The sequence below is a fragment of the Mytilus edulis genome, chromosome 12 (genome assembly GCF_963676685.1).
Source record: "Mytilus edulis chromosome 12, xbMytEdul2.2, whole genome shotgun sequence".
Classification (NCBI taxonomy): domain Eukaryota; kingdom Metazoa; phylum Mollusca; class Bivalvia; order Mytilida; family Mytilidae; genus Mytilus; species Mytilus edulis.
Genome location: NC_092355.1, coordinates 35,537,870 through 35,552,774, shown reverse-complemented (window position 1 = coordinate 35,552,774; position 14,905 = coordinate 35,537,870). Strand labels below are relative to the sequence as shown.

Below are 14,905 nucleotides of genomic sequence, written 5' to 3'. Positions count from 1 at the left end.
GGTAAACATTGAAAAAGATTATAAAAAGGAATAAAATGGATTTTACTCTTTTAAAATAGAGTCTGTTATGAATAGTCGAAGCAAAGATTGTTGAAAAGGGCGTAAAACACAAACATGGGAATAATATATTTCAAATATGTACAAGTATCGATAAACCGACGGTGTAAAGTTTCTCAAAATATCTAGCAAATAGCTAACTTAAAAGTGCACATCATAGTTTTACTATTTACTCTGCGTAAACAAATCGTATGTTGTCAGGTGCGATCTTATCAGGTGCGTTCTTATTGAACCGTGACATTGTAAACAACGACAACATTTACACAAAAATAAATATTCACTCATGTGTGTGTTTACAAATATAACCTGCCATTTGTGTTTACAATAACTGATTTAATATATTCATATCTCACGAATTATTTTCACATTTCTTAAATATTAAACAATAGATGCGTATTGTAAATTTTTAAAAATGTATATTATGAATGGGTCATTATAAACCGGAAAAAAAGTATGATAAAAAGAAATAGTATTTATCGATATCTCTATAAAAGTTAATTTTAAAGGTATAACATGTTGTTGTCTTTTTCAGGTTATTTCTAATATATGTGTCAACAGTTATTTTATCAAAGAAGCGCGAAATTACTGGTTACAAGTGTTTTCACTTAACAGCTAAATTATTATTAAATATTTTGAACAGAAGATATAAGTGTGAGCCATACATACGCTTATTTTGAAACAATACTTTACGTTTTAATTGAAATGTATATGTATTGTATCATGTGCATATTTTGACCTTAAAACAAGTCGTCTTGGTGAATTATTGTGTTTTCTTTAATTGTTGACGTGATTATATCTATCTCTATTACTCCAACCATTTTTAAAAAGTGTTTTAATTAGCATTATATTCATTCGCAAAATAAAAGAAATAATTCACAGGAAGTGGTTTACAATCATGATAAATGTAATAATGTTCCTTCATCCAAGCATATCTTGGATGTGCAGGATGAAGGTCATTCTTAGAATATGAGCCTGAGGCTCGAAAGTAATGAATTAGCTTAACTTCTCTATGAGGGGTGAAGCTTATATGTAATATCTCTGTTTAAAGAAACAAACTATAACCATCAGACCATAGATGGCCAGTGACCTTGACCCTAGTATATAGGCACCTGTTCCATGATAACTTGTCATAATTTAAAGCAAGTTTGTGTCAACCATAAAACCCATTGGAAAAGGGTGGGTCTGACAGATAATCCCTAGGGTGGGAATTAATTACTTTCGAGCCTCAGGCTCATATTCTAAGAATGACCTTCATCCTGCACATCCAAGATATGCTTGGATGACGGAACATTCTTATTCATATTCACCTTCGGTCTCAAGTAATGAATTAGCTTGTTTAAAGTGTAGACACAAACTAAAAACAATGTTTACACAAATGCCACATGTGTTAAAGCATAAATATCACAAGATCATCCAGTATTACAACTGAAGAAAAGTATTCTAGTACTGATATTATATTCACTTCGCTATAATAAAAAGATTTAGCACATGTCCAGACTAAGGGGTCATCCATAATTGTCAACCATTTTCCAAAGTGTACAAAACGTACACTTGGGGGGAGGGGGTAAAAAAATCAACATTTTTACCGTACGCTTTTTTTCTTATTTCCGGAATTTATATCGTTTTCATAGGGAAAGTCGATTTATAAAATCGAAAATTGGCTTGGGTGTGTTTCTCTTCTTATTTCTTCTTTATTATTTTCACTTTGATGATATTGATTTCGATATCATAATTCTACTCAATCGAGATTGAACGATTAAAAGATCAAATCATATGAAAACGAAATCTTTCAAAAATGTGAACTAGTAAAATTATTTAAACAAAAAGTTTGCAAGCATTTCTCAGTACCCCCGATTTTCAATTTCACCTGCTTTATTATTGATCGATATCGTTTTACTCTGTTTAATAAACAAAATTGATTGAAACACTAAATTCTTTGAATGTTTTGATTTTGACAAGACCCCATTTTGTGAAAAGATTTTAAACTGGTCCTTCGATTAATTTCCTTGTAATGCATTCCAAAATAGTAAACCAGTAAACTGGAAGTAAACTTATTTTTCTTAGTAAAAGCCTCCTTCAATTAGGAGGACCTCCATATGAAGTTTAACCTTAACTTAGAAAATATCCAATATATGTACACGTTACAGTATATATACATAAACGATAATAGTGCCATGAATGGCATATTTACAGGGACCATTTAAATAGAAATACAGGCGGGAAATTTAAAAACTCAAAATGTTTTAAAACATTACACTTTTATTGATTGCTGTCTTGAGCTCTGATTCCATCAACAACTGTCAGTCCATACTCATGATACTTTACAAATGCAATAAAACCATGCATTTCCCTTTCTTTGATTCTTAGCATAATTTATGTGCCCTTTTGTTAATCTTTTGCATGCTCTAGGTGCCCTATTTTATTGGAGTTACCATTTCCACTGTGTGATAAGGGGAACACTATTAATCTTTGTACTCTTTATTCTGACAAAACACAAACATCACAGATAGATGTCATCAAATAAAACAGTCAGATATGTTTTAGTTTTTTTTTCAATGCAAAGTTCTATATTAAACTAAAATATAATAGACAGGATCTTCTTTTTATTAAGAATGACTGATTCTTCTCTTGAAATCTGAAAATGGTTGATGTATACTTTTTGAGGGAGGGTGGGAGGTCTGAAAAAGTGTACGTTTTGTACACTTTGGAAAATGGTTGACAATTATGGATGACCCCTAAGCTGTTGCCATGATGTCTTTAATAGAACATCCTGAAGCTAAAGGCACTTATCAAGAGGCCCCTCTAAATGAGTGAAACTTAAAATGTCTGCTAAAATTAGACATCTCTGTAGTACTAACTATCTAGATAAAGAAAAAGTAGAAAAAGTTCCATAAAAAATAAACAGACTTAGATGAATTCCTCACATCTTTTGTACACAAAACATAATATATCATTGTCTTAACAACACAAAGTTCAATAGTTTATCAAAACCATAAAACACTTCATTAGGTAGCACCATATTTAGTATTTTTCAAAAGCTCATGTATATGGAAAAATAAAGTACCTTGTCTCTGAATGAAAGACATAGAATGTAAATCTAGAGCTGACAAAGAATGTATGTTGGCAGCTGTAATCAAGGCAAATAAAGACAAAAGTATAAAAGACTGTCTTCAATGTTATAAATCCTCTAATGAATATAAAGAACTTAAAAAAGTTAGCACACATTCAACTCCCAAGTGAAAGAGTATCCCACTCTTCAATTCAGCGGCGTATTCAGGTTTAAGGAACCTTTCAGTAATAGTGTAAACAAACAAATTTAGTAACATCTACTTCTTAAAGGATCAGGTCTGTTTCAACATAGACCAAGTAAAATTAACACTGAAGGTGCTGAATATGAAAAGTTTCTGTTTTATAAAAGAAAATTCAATAACATCCTTTTCAAATGGTGATAAACAATTGATTCTCCTTTGAATACACCAAATAATGAAATTTCTCTAAAAATATTGAAACTGCTTGATCGTAGATGCATGGTCTCCAGGATGAAGTGATAACATTTTTTTGCAAATCTTCTTTTAATGAGTGATTTCTGAATTTACAATACACACGTTTTTACCCAACCGCATAATCACCACTTCAGGGGTTGGTTCACTTATATTTTTACAATACATACAGTTTAATGTATTCCCTTCCTAATGGGATGGCATTCTTCAGTATGTAACATCGTTGCTAATTTTTATGATAAGCAGTTTAACTGGCAAATAAATTGAAATTTGTCTTAGCAAAGAAAACCAACTCTGAGCCTTCTGAACTTTATCACCACTAATTTTCTTTATAGTTATCCTCAACAAGGAAAAGATGGGAAAATATAAGGTTTTAATTCTTGCCATGAAATTAGTAAAAGCATCTAAGAAAAGAGCTTGTTGGTCAACAGACTAAGAAATAATCTACAGATTTGAAAATGAAAACTTGATACAAACAAAACAAATATTTTTTCTTTCAATTGCCTTTCTGCTGAATCTAATTTCTAAACATATGATAAGCATCAAAATTGTCTATCCATGAATATGTATGAGCTGTGATAAAAATGTCCTTTCTTCAACACCAAGCTCAAATAATGAAATATCTGTAGTAAGCCTGTCAAGTGACAAAGAGGTTATACCTCCTACTGAATAATAAAAGCTACTGAAATTGTATTGTCTGATTGTATAACAATATGACAAGACTCTTTGTGTCTAAAAGAAAATATAGCCAACAATTCTAAGTAATCTATAATAGTGCAGTGACTGAAGGCAGATTTTTTGGAATTTAATCTCCCCACCGAACACACACTTACATAATATATCATTGGAAAGAAGAAATCGTGTACTATAATAATATGCCTGTCGTCAGGACTTGATATGGTCACATTTTTTTTATAAAATTGAGGTCAAAGGTCATATGTAAAAATCTGTGAAAATTTGGGAGGGTTTCAATTTTGACATTTGTTTCTATTTCTAAACTCTACCTAAATACAAATGATACTGTTTTGGCTTAAGTAATGTTTTTTATTAAACATAAACCTCAAACATTGAGATTTTTTTATCCAAAAGAAATTCTAAAACGATGTTTTATAAACAAAACTTCAAAAATCAAGTTTCCAACCTATAAAATGTTTAGAGCACCTTAACCTTATGAAAATATCAATTTCAAGTAAAAATCAAGTGTCATGCAGGACAATACTTTAAAATAATTTTTTCAACTATCATAGTGGGTGAGGTATCAAACCAAAGCCATATAACACTACAGTCAAATATGACCTCAAATTGAATTTGCGGATACTTCAGGTTTTTTTATAGACTACGCGTTGCTTTTGGTTTTTTTCACAATTATTACTGCTACCATAGTATTATCTTTTGTTGTGTATTTAACTCTGGTTAATATCTATTACATTACAGGTTTTGTTACTATATCCCCCCTTTTTTTCCTTGGAACGTACCACAAACTTCAAAAGTATTCCATATAAAAAAAGAAGATGTGATATGATTGCAAATGAGACAACTCTCAAAATGAGATCAAATGAGACATAAAACAATTATAGGTCCCGTACGGACTTCAACAATGAGTAAAATTCATACTGCATAGTTTTCAATTCCCGAAATCAATAATGTAAAACAAACAAAAAATCTAACGGCCTGATGAATGTACAAAATAAATAAGAAAGAAACAAATAAAGTATATAGAAACAAACGGCAAACACTGCATTACCGTCTCGTGACTTGAAACAGACACATACAGATAGTGGCGGGGTTTAACTTTTTTAAGGGCACGCCAATACACCCCTAACCTCGGGGCTCGAACCGTGTGTACCAGCGCAACAAGCTTTATACCAAATCAACCGTTATCTCCATCATCTTCATTTTCATCAACCGTAACAAGACATGTTTTAATATTTCTACACATTTCACACATGGCAATAGGTCTGCACATGAAAGGTTCTACTCAAAACAAACACGTTATTTTGAGTTTTTCTTTACAAGTACAGACAAGGGTTATGTAGGAAGTCCGAAGACATTTGTTCATAAAAAAAATACTAGCTTCATTCCATCCCTATCAATTTATCCAAGATTTAACAGAGATATAAAAGGGGGTTTAGGAAGGTTTGATGACATCCATATGCTTGTCTGCAAAGATGCTGGGGAAACATTATACGAGACGTACACGCTATCTTAAATTCGCTCAATTTCATGGTTGGCAACACATTAGATAGCGTCGCACTATACTTTAAGAAGCATAAATTCCATTGGCATTCAATGTTTCAACAAGGTGTTTTGAACCAAACTCATGGTAAATTTGTAAAGCCAATCCTAAATGAAAAGGAGTAAAACAAAAACGATTGCCTCAACAATTGCTTAGCATTTCCACAATTCTCTGGTGTCATTTTCTGAGAATAGTCTTGGCGGTATGCAGTTTCATTGAGTAACTTTAGAATGAATTGCAATAAATACGAAGGCGTTGACTAAATTAAGAAGGAAGATACAATTCATCCGAAGTTGGGTAGTCTTCTGTAGAGTTTCGATGTCTTTTCTAAGTAAACTTGCAGCCGAATGAAATATCTGTCCGTTATTTGTGTCTATTACAGTTGCATGACATTGAGATTTTAAGGTCAGTTTTCAATTGACTAGAAGCTTATACGGCATCTTAAATAGTTATTTCGCTACTAAATATTATGTTATATTTGCCTTAAACTTGAAGTTGTTTGACAACTGAATTTCTATATGAATACAGTGTTTAGACTGCATTTTACATATAGAATATTTGAAATTAGAATCAGCCGAAAGAAATGATCTATATTTATTAAGTAACGGTGTCATGAGGAATGACCATTAAATTGTTGTCAAAAGCCAAAATAAAATAAGTAAAAGCAGTATCGTGTTCTGAGATATCTACTTCCACAGGTTTGGATTTGTTTTTCGTTTTTAGTAAATAATTTGTAATGCAACCAAAATGACAGTGCTTAAAGTTTAAAAGATAGACGGGAAACTATTTCAACTTTAACTTTATCTGACACGGATAAAACATTTTTAAAACGCTCATCTGATTCAAATTTGAGTAATATTTTATCTTTCTAAAATGTTTTGTTGCAACAAAATATACAAGCGCTCCAGTTGAACAACTGCATTCTAGAACGTGTACAAGTTCCCGAAACTGAGGGACAACAGTCAGATAATTGTATGTCGTCATTAAATATCAGACTAGAAGCTTCCTCGCACTAAAAGGGGGAACACATATGTTTACTTGTGTAAGTTTTGTAGCATGAACGATGATAAACTGCCTGCACGGAGTTTGTCAAATTAACAGCTATCGCATGAAACATCTTGATGTGCACCTCATCTAATATTTTATGCAATGCAGATACATGCAAAAATCGACTTCCCTAAACTGGTAAATTGACTCAAAATTTCAATCGAGGTTTTTTTGGCATATTATGCACTGCATAAAATTGAACGACTGTTGTCTTTTCTTTGGACTTAATAGAGCAAGGTGCACAGGACTTGACATATCACGGAATATTTACTGAAACTATCCGTCAATAATTTTGATTTTGCAATAAGATAAAGTAAAGGTCAGGCGCGTAGCTACGTTTACGTCAAAACGCCCGGGCGTACACTTGAATTTTGGTAAACAAAATATATTAATTTCAATAGATTAAAAATATTTAGTTTAAAGCACATCAGTTTGTAAATCTTTCTTCAATGAATAGCTGTAATTACTTATAAAAGTAACGGAATTTATTTTCGATCAATAGGTACCGTATTAGATATTTGTTTATTTTCTGTCAGTCAAAGTCTAAATATATTGGAAATTCTTCTTACTTTCCTTTTGTTCAAAGCAATTCATAATCAGCTGTGATTTGATATGTGGCTTGACTTTTAGCCGAACCCGTGACATTCATGTCGCGAAAGCAAGATATATCGGACCTTTACTCTGTCGGCGGCGTCAACATTTAGGTCCAAAATGTGGTTAAAGATATTTTTTATATCAATATTTTTTCAAACCTTCATGAAATTTTACGAAAGTTGGACACAATTTTTCATGTGCTTTTTATTCTCTAATGACGAATTCATATTTTTGATTTTCCCATATTTTACTAATAAACGGATTTTGTTTGCACAGCAGTTAACAAGAAGATACAGTCTGTGGTCAAAGTTGGTGACACTTCAATTACTTTGTCAAGCCTTCAGCGAATTAAATGAAACTGGCAGAATTTTTTTTTTTGTGATTAATATCTGAAGCAAAATTTTGAAAGTATATGTTTTTTTAATTTTTCACTAGACATACGAACTTATCTTTTAGCAGTCAACAGACGATCTGTGTTTAATATTTTTACATGAGAATTAATTTTGGTAAGGCTTCCGATTATGATTGTTATGAAAATTTGACCGAAGTTAATATTCTAGATCAAGAAAAAAAAACTCTAAATAAAATCCTTTCGTAATGGACTGATAAATGGATTCAATTTTCGCAGCAAGCAGTAATTTTAGGCGAGAACCACGGTTTCACGGACCCTTTATGAATTTTCATAATACACCAAGCAAATTTATCATTTCATATTCATTAACGACATTTGCACAGAAAGGGGTTTTAGGCGAGTAATTGCTTAACCCTACGGTTCCGTTTAAACATATATTAGAGTAACTGATTTGGATATTTTCTCTAAAACCAATGACCACTAAATTCCAAATCAACACGGCAATGGTTACATTAAACATAAACGATTTAGAAAGAAATATTTTCTAAGGTATGTTCAACTTCCGTTTGAATCACAAGCAACGCTGGTTCCATAGATATCTTTAACGAATTTTTATATATCCCTGGCAGTTTTCGGTATATATCAGACTCTGACATTGAGGAGAACAAATACCATGGATGTGTTGTTTTTTTTCTAATATATTTAGATATAAAACGTTAACTTCATATAAAGCCTCATTTATATAATAGTATATATAATTTATTGTGTCAAGGAAATATTTGGATCAGAGAAATATTTGGCGGAGGAGAGAGAGAGACATATAGACTTATATCGCGGTATTTGGTCTCTTGTTGTTCATGTCAAAATGTGATTGGAGAAAACGTTTCCCCTTCGTTTTATATATATTCCATAATGATATTACTTAGAGATTTAATCTAATCCAAACTAATAATTGTTTTTTTTTATCTCGCATCTTTTTATATTAAATCATTTTAACTCAAAACTATAATAATTGAAATAACTTTCTGAAATAAAACCCTAACATATTTGTATATCAGAAGCTTAACAAAAAAATATACCATACGATTGATGAAACGTTAAACAATATAACATACCATACGATAAACGAAACGCTAAACGCTAAACGATACCATAAACCATACGACAAATAAAACGATTAACGATACCATGAAGCATACGTTATACAAAACCCTCAACGGTGACATTTACTATACGATGAACGAACGATGAACGAACGCTGACCGAACGTTGTACTGACGCTATACGAACGATGTACGGACGATGACCGATCTCTATACGAACGATTACCGAACGCTGTACGTACGATTCCAGAACGAAAAAAGTGTTAACTTTTACGTTACAGGGACTGTACAAACGAAACTAAACGTGCACCGTCTGTATTGCTATTGTAGAAGAATATACACATCATTACGTATAAACAAACATATGTGGTATAGGAACCCTACACAAGAAAATAAACTATTATATGTCTTTTTGTCATATATGTGCTCTGTGCTCGTCTTATAATTATTCTACATGTCTACTTAGTATCTGCCATTTGTGTCCTGCAGTTTTACATTACAGGTGTATTATTATGAGTAAAAAGTAAAATCACAAAAATACTAAACTCAGAGGAAAATCAAATAGAAAAGTCCCTAATCACATGGCAAAAACAAATCAAAAAGTCCCTAATCACATGGGAAAATCAAATGACGAAACACATGGACAAGAACTGAAATATTCCGGACTTGGTACAGGCATTTTCAAATGTAGAAAATGATGGATGAGACAGACTTCCGACTGAAGTATTTCAAGAAAAAGGACACAAAATTGGAATTACCATTTCACTTTAATTCAGACAAGTAAGCGATAACTTTTCACTCACTAATTAATGGTATTTTTAATCCACTATTTAGCTAAAACCAAGGTTAACACGGATACAAAAATATTCATTGTTTGGTGTGGCAGCAGAACAGATGCTCCTGCAGCCTGCAGGCGAATTATATATGTTATAATGTTTTTCTTTCCATTGTCATTTTATTTAGGTTAAATCGTGACTACAATGTTCTTTATTGGAATCTTTCCGTTTTAAAATCAAAATAAGTAGCATCTGTTGAAGGCAATGCATGAATAACAATAAATATCATTACACTATGGTATTCCCATTTGGGTAAATTAATGGTGTAAAGATTATTTCAGATTGCAACAAGTATTAAGATCTAACAGTATTCCTTAAAATAGCATACAAATGCCTTTAAAAAGTTCTCCAGACAATAACTTCAAGAAGAAATATTATCGACTACATATGTACCTGTCTCTTCTCATATAAGGGACAATGTTTTTATCGAGATCAATTTGTTTATTCAATAGTGCGTATTGATTGTCACATCTCGTAGACATTGCATACATGTAATGTGTGTAGGTTACAAGTATTCACATAGAGATATAAAGTGCATTTTGAATAATTGATACACAAAGTGGTGCTTTCATTTCTATAAAATATTTAAAATGTCGCAATCAAATTGGTTATTACAACTAAATTTGAGAATGGAAATGGGGAATGTGTCAAAGAGACAACAACCCGACCAAATAAAAAACAACAGCAGAGGGTCACCAACAGGTTTTCAATGTAGCGAGAAATTCCCGCACCCGGTGGCGTCCCTCAGCTGGCCCCTAAACAAATATATACTAGTCAGTGATAATGAACGCCATACTAATTTCCAAATTGTACACAAGAAACTATAATTAAAATATAACAAGACTAACAAAGGCCAGAGGCTCCTGACTTGGGACAGGGGCAAAAATGCGGCGGGGTTAAACATGTTTGTGAGATCCACGTTAAACAAGCAAAACACGTTATTTGTTGCTTGAAAGTTTGAATGAAAATGTTTTGGTGGTTATATCAAGACATATCTATATTGTTATCGACAAGAAGCGCCACTTGGTTTATCAATTATTCAAAATCCACTTGATATCTCTATGTGAATACTTTTCTGTTAGTCTTTAATTTCTTATTGCTTATTCATTATCCGAAAATTAACTGACAACGCCTTAGCTAAACAAAAAAAAGTAAAACATTGGTACACACAACACAACATACAACACTAAATACTGAGCAACAAAAATTTCTTTGTATTTGTTAAATATTTTATTCCAAATAATTAATGAAAATAGTTTGCAATTGATTCCTTACAAATTGGAAATTGATTTCAGTAAATGTATTGATAAATTGTTGGAAAATACGATTGGATTGTTTCAATCCAGGTTGTACTTTGTAAATACAGCTGTTTCTCAAAACACGCCTCTTTTGGGGAGATCTTGAATATGCATAGAACATTTATTTTGTTTTCATACTGGTTCCAAGTTATGCTCTCTGTGTTCCATCTCACAGAGACATAACTTGGGAATGTTACCAGTAAATATACATGTGCATATTGTAACATTGAAATCTGTGGTAAACTTTCATTCGAGGTAAGGGTAGTAAAGAAAATTAGTGTTAGTTTAAACTCTGAGAAGTTCAGGGCATATTAACGTTGAAAATATGCCGCACAGCCCTATATTTTGACCTTTGAAAATAAAATGTGGTGCATATTCTAGGATCTGATTTTTTTCAAAACTTCATAGTAAAAGAGGTACAGTTTTAGTCGTAAAAAGAGTTCCTACTGGAAATAGCATTGTCATTATTTACAGAAATGCAACCTCCAAGGCAATGCATTTTAGATTACATACATTTTGAATGATTTCAGAAATGTTTATAGGTATGATGAAGCTTCGACACTCCAAAACACAAAAGGCAATTAAAATAATTAAAATCAAACAACAACAAAAAAAAAACTGTGGTTGTGTTTAAAACAAAACAGTTATCTCATGTTGGAAATTCAAAGAAAATTAAAAACCAATTGTTCAGAGAACAATTGAAAGTCTTTCCACATCAAAGAAATTTTGATTAGAAGATAGTTTCTTCATACTGATGCGATAAATGATGGTTTAAGTGACATATTGCGAAACAAACATTTATCGCAAGAACAAAATGTGGCGAAAGAAAAAAAAATAAGAATCAAAACAAATACAATAGGTCTTTCCACAGAAAAGTGGAAATACCTAATAATAAGAATCAGAAGAAATACAATAAGTTTTTCCACAGAAAAGTGGAAAGACTTTATAATAATAATAATAATCAGAAGAAATGCAATAACATGAATAAGTCTTTCCACAGAAAAGTATACTTAATAATCAGAAGAAATACAATAATATGAATAAGTCTTTCCACAGAAACGCGGAAAGACTTATTTGTTTAGGGGCCAGCTGAAGGACGCCTCCGGGTGCGGGAATTTCTCGCTACATTGAAGACCTGTTGGTGACCCTCTGCTGTTGTTTTTTATTTGGGCGGGTTGTTGTCTCTTTGACACATTCCCCATTTCCATTCTCAATAATATTTTTTACAGAGTTTGTCTTTAGTGCCGTGTGGAGGCAGTAGAGTGCCTCCCAGTGCTTCAGGTTTATGCTCTTATAATATACATGTACTAGATTATGGAGTGTGTGTCCGAGCGAGAACTGCTCTAATTCATTACTTAAGGAATATTTATCAAAAAGTAGTATTTCAATATTCAGCCCCATTCTACTATTTAATACTGATAGCGTTTGACATTTTTAGCCGAACAAATTTATCCATTTTATATACTTCAATTATTGTATGCTGGTTCATATTCTGGACGCCAATCTTTGCTCCTTTATTATATAATTCACTAACAAAACAATTATGAAGCTTAGAAATGGAAAATTACTAAATACTAAACTTGTTCAAAGGGTATCCACACGTCTCAATCTTCAAAATCGGTTATCTAAAAATACTACCATCGCTAACATTTTTAACAATAAAAAACGTGGTTACCCTTCTATCGATAAGTGTCATGCCAAAAAATGACTTACATGTCCCCGTCTTTCCACCAACAATACGGTAAGGTCCACGTTTAATGGTCGCACATTTTCTTTAAATTTTGAAACTGATATAACTTGAAAAACAAACAGTATTATTTATTTACTCACATGAAACAAACCGGGGTGTGGTATTCAGTACGTAGGAGAAACTGGACGATATTTATCTAAACGCACTCAAGAACATCTGTATCGTTTCAAAAGACCCAATAAATTCAAAAGTATCATTTACCAACACCTTAAGAAGCACAACCATCCTTTTAAATATTTAGCAGTTCAACCTTTAGAAGTAGTAAATAAGCAGCCTGGTGAATCGCATTCAAAGTTTGTACGACCACGGAAAATAATTGAATTAAATTGGATTAAAAAATTACAGACAGTTTACCCTCTCGGTCTAAATGATAATATCATGGGAATTGGTAATATATCTAGAACCAATTCCGTTAACATTTTGGATATAGTTTCTAAAACTGTTCGTAAAAAACGTTCGCACGGTCGTAGAACAAATCGCAATCAAAGAAAATTTCGGGCCAATCATACCAATATTTCGGACCTAATTTCTATTTCAAAAAACAACGGCAGACATTATCTGTTAATAAAACTCTGTTCGTTACCGGTTAATAAGTTAAATAAAATTTTGGAGGATTGCAACACAATTTCATATAGCAGTCCTAAGTATGAAATTGTTCAAATTATTATGGCATATTGTTATTCTAAATTATTTTCCAAAATTGATCGCCCTGAAGATCATAAAAAACATTTTATTAAAATTAAGTATGTCAATAAAGGCTTTGATTTTGTAAATATTGCCGGTATATTTAACGACCATTCTGTTAAAGAACAAATTCCTGGATATTTTGACAATACTGAGCTACCTCTTATTTGTTATATTTACAAGAAATCTACCCGTAAATTTGTGTTTAATTATGGTCAATTGTGTAAAGATGTTAATATCAGTGAAAATACACCTACTTCATGTAATTGCAGTAATTCCGAATATATTATGGCCCCATTTCCCATGTTATAACAGATGATCTTAACATCGTTCAAGACCGAGAGTTAAAATCATTCCTCAGTAAAGGACCTTAATATCGTCCCCCGTCAATAATTAATTGGAATGAGTGTCGTAATATCATCCACGACTCACTCCATACTTACTGTATGAAATGGATAAAACGGGAAAAAGCTGACAAAAAATCTTTGGACTCTTTTTTTAATTCAGTAATGAAGATAGTTGATATACGTATTCAACATTTTAAAGAACATTTTACTATAAACCATTACAACAATAAACCTATTTCTCGTATCAAACATAAACTAAAAGAACTAGCCAAGGAATTTGTTGTTGTCCCGGCAGATAAAGCTGCTAATAATATTATTATTGTTTGACGTAAATTTTACATTAAGGTTCTGAAAAAGGAAATCACCAATTCACCAACATTCCAACTGACTCCATTTTCAGAAAACGAAATCTGTAACAAACATAAACTTTTAGGCACCGCTTTAAAAGCAGAGCCAAATACAATGAAAGTCCCAACTATGTATTGGCTTCCGAAGCTACACAAAACCCCTTACAAATATAGATTTATTTCGTCTTCAAGCCATTGTTCAACTACTAAATTGTCTATTCTTCTTACCAGCACACTTGGTACAATTAAAAACCTGATAATAAATTGTTCAAATAAGGCCTTCGAAAATAGTAGAATAAATTACTTTTGGAGTGTCAAGAACTCGTTGGAAGTACTTGATAAATTGCATGCTTATATTGGTGATTTTGAATCTGTTCAAAGTTTTGATTTTTCTACCCTGTATACCACATTACCTCACATTCTCATTAAGAAAAAATTCACACACCTAATTCAATGGGCATTCAAAAAATCAGAATGTGAATATATATGTTCAAACTCTTTTAGGTCATTTTTTAGTAGCAATAAACAAAAAAACTATGTTAATTGGACATGCTTTGATACTATATATGCCCTTGAATTTTTACTAGATAACATTTTTGTTCGCTTTGGGGATTCCGTATATCGTCAGATTATCGGAATTCCAATGGGGACTAACTGTGCACCACTTATTGCGGACATGTTTTTGTATTGTTATGAGTTACAATTTATGACAAAAATAAGCAAAGACCCATCGAAACAACATCTGATAAACAAA

At 31.9% G+C, this 14,905-nt stretch overlaps 1 protein-coding gene across 1 annotated transcript in view; it reads right to left on the bottom strand.

Moving 5' to 3' along the window:
• Positions 1-14,905, bottom strand: part of LOC139498336 (neuralized-like protein 4) — a 118,287-nt gene that overhangs the window by 56,738 nt on the left and 46,644 nt on the right. The window lies entirely within an intron of this gene.